Here is a 4,689-nt window from a genome sequence, read left to right as displayed (position 1 = left end):
GAAATGCTCTTTGCTTCAGAATCAGCAGAAATACATAACTATCATGGAACAAGAACAATACGAAACTTACATTTAGTATGAGTAAACAAAGGAAATGCACACAGTAATATTATCTACAAAGGTAATAAAATTTTACAATAAACTGCTTCCAGAGCCAAAAGACAACTAAAAATCAAACATATAAAAAGTCACTTCAAGCATACTGGGACCTCTTAAGTTATTCATATTATAAAGACAAGGATTATTTACATTACACTGAGTAAAGAATGCAAAAATTTACCATTATTTAACAGTGCAACTGACATTTTACAGAGCTTCATCATGGTTTAATGAGCCTTAGTGTCATATCCTATATCCAGGATCTGTAGTGAATAATTCTATTCTGCTTTAATTTGCTGGAGTTCAGCAACTCATTCATTGTGATGAAGTGCTGTGTCAGCTTTTTCAGACATGCCAAAGGGACAATAAAATGAATGCGACAGGTTGGTGGAAACACCATGAAAGTCCTGACAAGGGCCAAAAGTGAGTGAATATTTGTATTGTGGGCGGTGAGCAATTATCTGATCAAATGACAGACATGAAAATGTCCAATATCTTATCTTCCCATTGGTGTGGGATGTAAATATCTGGTGATGAAGCAGTAGTTGCGAAACTTATGAAACAAAAGAGATACAAGCACTGAAGCATTCAAATCGAGCAACTGGTCTCTTCAAGCTGAGGTTAGCGCCCCTGGCAGCAGAAAGCATCAGAATATGTTGGACTCAGTGTACAGTGTCTATAATCCAAGCTTATCTGTATCAGGTACTTAATTGCACGTTCTGTACTACAGCCTGGCTGGTATGCGAGGGACATCACTTCTGAAATGGCGTTGTGTCTAGTGCTCTGGCCAAAGGTAGCTTCTTCCATGCAGATGGCATGTTTAACACACTGTTCTCGGTAACCTCATGGAGCACCACTCACACACTGACAGCTTCCTGCTACTGAGGCCTCAGCTGGGTGCATCACTTGCATGGAGGCAGTGTCTTCTGTGCTGGCCTTGGTCAGTGCATGGGACAGATAGCTTCCACGTAAAACAGGATCATTGAGGTTAGCTAATCAGGTACGTGCATTCTGTCCAATAGCAGAACCTGTGAATTAGTTTTGACATCTGTAGGATTTACAATTGTGTCACTCTGTGAGGACTAAAGTTGTGTTCTGACTGTGCTTATTACAAGGATAGGTCTACTGGAACTGTGTTCTAGCTGTCTATTATGAGATTGGTTCTCTAGCCCAAGGGTGGAGCATCCTTTGACCAATCTCGGTTGGTCACAGGATGTGCCATTTTTTGCTAAGTACCATGGGACTTCTAGCAATCGCTAGAGCTGCATTTGTCAAGTGCACTCTGCAAAGTAGAGGATCCAGCACAGTTAAAGCCTGGAGCGCTCCAACTATAATCAGCGAAGGTAGCCAAGCAGCAACCCAGTGGCCCAGTCTAAAAAAAGGATGTCATGCCAGGATGCAGACCCTTATGCTCTAGCAACTGTGGAGCTGATCCTGGCAAGGCTTGTTAGAGCTGTAGACGTTGCAGACGTCCAGGTGAACTGGTAGAGGAGGCAGATATAAGGAGCTTCAAGGGACAGCTGAGGACCACACTGCTGAGTTGGGAGATGGTGCAGACGACCCTAACACGCAAGGTGGAAGCTGTGGAGAAGGCGTTGGCGAGGACTATGGAAGCGCCACAGAGACAGCTCCAGACCTTCGTCCAGGCAGTAACTGCACCAAAACAACCAGTATCAGAACGACTGGCCACAATAACTAATGCCCACTCTTCACGAAGTCAAAGTGCACAGAAACTGGCTATGAAGTGAAAAAGAAATTCGTCTCCCTGATCAAGCGAGAAGTAGAAGATGTGAAAAACACAAGGGTCCATAATGCGGGTCCAACGTTCATTGTTGATGCTGCATCAGAGAATGACCGCTCAAAACTACTGGCAAATACCAAATTAATGGATAGACCTAAATGTGAGATTACCCGAAACTCAATCTGCTGATTACACTCTGGTATCAGGTTAATACCAGCATTGCCAAGAGAATTACTAACCCCAAAACCGAGAAGATGTTCCCTGCAACCCTAAAAAAAGAATTCTGTAGTGTGGCTGTGTGCATGAACAGACAGTGATTCAGAAGTTCACCTTGTGAGTGATAAATTTTATGTACCTCTTTAAGATAAATTAGCATTAGAAATCAGTACTATAAAGTAAACTAGAATCTCATGTACAATGAGATAATGTTATGTCACAAAATTGTATTTTTTAACTCTGGTGATGTAAGTCATTATTTAACATTATGCAACAGTATGTATATACTATGTAAGCTATTATCTGCACTTACTGTGCAAGCTATTATATGTATGCATTGTCTAGATTGTAAGCATAAAGGCATGTCCTATGTTACATGTACATGAATGAATGAATGAAATGAATGAAAATAGCCCTTGTTGTCCCATTGAGGGCAAATGCCTCCTACAAGTAGGGGGAGCTGCTTTTAAAGATTTACGTGGTGAGCTAGTCTGCGTAAGAGGGTACCACACTTAATGCACACTAGACATTGAATTACACTTGATCACTTAGTTGTAGTTCTAGTTCTTTCCACTCTTTTCTGGCTCTGCTGGTCCACTGTCTTCCTGCTTGTTTTCTGAATAAATCCAACCATTTACGTCTTGGTCTTCCTGGGAGTCTCTTGCCGATATGGGGGTCCCATGTGGTAGCTCGTGCTGTCTATCTGTCATCTTGCAGGATCGCCACAAAATGGTTCAAATGGCTCTGAGCACTATGGGACTTAACATTGGAGGTCATCAGTCCCCTAGAACTCAGAACTACATAAACCTAACTAGCCTAAGGACATCACACACATCCATGCCCGAGGCAGGATTCGAACCTGCGACCGTAGCGGTCGCGCGGTTCCAGACTGTAGCGCCTAGAACTTCTCGGCCACTCCGGCCGGCAGGATTGCCACGTGGCTGTCCCATTTCCATTTGGTTTTCATAGCCTGTTGTGCTATGTCAATTGTTGCTGACATCTTGTGTTTCAAAGTGTTCGATATTTTGTCTTTCAGAGAGATACTAAGGATCTTCCTCTGCATTTTCCTTTGGCATACCTGTAGAGTGTTTATCTTCTTGGGTTTTAGAGCCCATGTTTGACATCCATGTAATAACAATGGAAAAAACGCAGCTTTCGAGTGCTTCATTTTGAGCCTCCTATTCAGGGTTCTGTCTAGTAATATGAACTATAAGGCCCAGAAAGCTTTCCAATCTAAGGAAACTCTTCATTTTATTTCTTTTTCCATTTTGTTGTTAAAGGAAATTATTTGACTTAGGCATATTTATTGTGATGCATACATTAGTTCCGTTCCTTCAAGATATATTTGGGTTTCTAATCTATTTGTCATTAATTGCATTTTAGATTTGTTCATTGTGAGTCCTGCCATCTTGCTTTGTGAGTTAGCTCCTGGGGCATTGATTGCAGTTCCCTTGCAGCTTTGGCAAAGAGGACTACGTCGTCAGCGAACCTCAAATTAGTTAGTCTCTTGCTGTTGAGGAATATCCCATCTCTCTTATTCCATTTTAGTTTCCTGAATATGCCCTCCAGTATGGAAGTAAATAGTTTTGGGGAGATAGGATCCCCTTATCTAACTCCTCTTTCCATGCAGAAAGGCTGGTTTGTCTTTTCGGTTGTAACTCTAGCGAAGCTGTGGATTTAAATGTTTCTTACTAGTTCGATGTATTTTGCTTCTATTCCTTGATTTCTTTGTGCTTGAAGTATTTTTGGTTGTTCGATGGTATAGAATGATTTGCTGTAATCAACAAAGCAAGGTATATTTTGAAGTGGCGATCTTCTGCTTTTTCTATTATCTGATAACGTTTTGTACAGCAATTCTCGCACTATGCGAAGTAAGGAAAACAGGGGAAGCTATCATAGAGAAATCAAACGGCGATCTGCTGTATTACAAGGGGTCAACCCCAGGACAAAGAGGGATAGGCTTCATCATCAAACCACAGTGATAATGTGAAGTGTTTGGTGCCTATTCAGCATAGCAGTTGGTGCAAATACATATGTAGAAATGTTTGTCGCTAGTTTAGACAGGGATGTGAACAACCAACATTGCTGCCAACATATTGCCAACTTTGGTGGAACAATGTTGTGAATAGAAATATGTTTTTAAGCTTAGTATAAACGTGGCTTAAGGCACATTTACACTGAGTTTGAAATAAGTTCTGCAACAGTGTTCACAGCTATAGCGGGGAGCACATAAGAAGGGGAGAGTACGAAGCATTCTGTGGAGAGAGAGACAGAGTATACTTTGCAGCTTCACCAGTGTGACATCTCTCTCTCTCTCTCTCTCTCTCTCTCTCTCTCTCTCTGTCTGTCTGTCTATCCCATGAATCATTCTCCAGTTGTTGCCTACCATGGATACTGGCAACACAGTTTTTCCTTCTGACCCTGCCTAGCAGAATTTACATGCACGGAAAACCATTGCAGTCGCTTCTCGACACCATATTTGTCCTGTTGCTTTATATCACCAATAACTGTAGTATTCCAGTAACCACACCATACGTAAACTAACACGAAAATCAACCCTAAATGTTCCACAGGCACCCCACTGTGCATGCTACAGGCTGACGCAGCAGAATGACGCTGTTGCCTGGAGCATC

Source organism: Schistocerca piceifrons, chromosome X, assembly GCF_021461385.2.
Source record: "Schistocerca piceifrons isolate TAMUIC-IGC-003096 chromosome X, iqSchPice1.1, whole genome shotgun sequence".
NCBI lineage: Eukaryota > Metazoa > Arthropoda > Insecta > Orthoptera > Acrididae > Schistocerca > Schistocerca piceifrons.
This window is presented reverse-complemented; position numbering follows the sequence as displayed.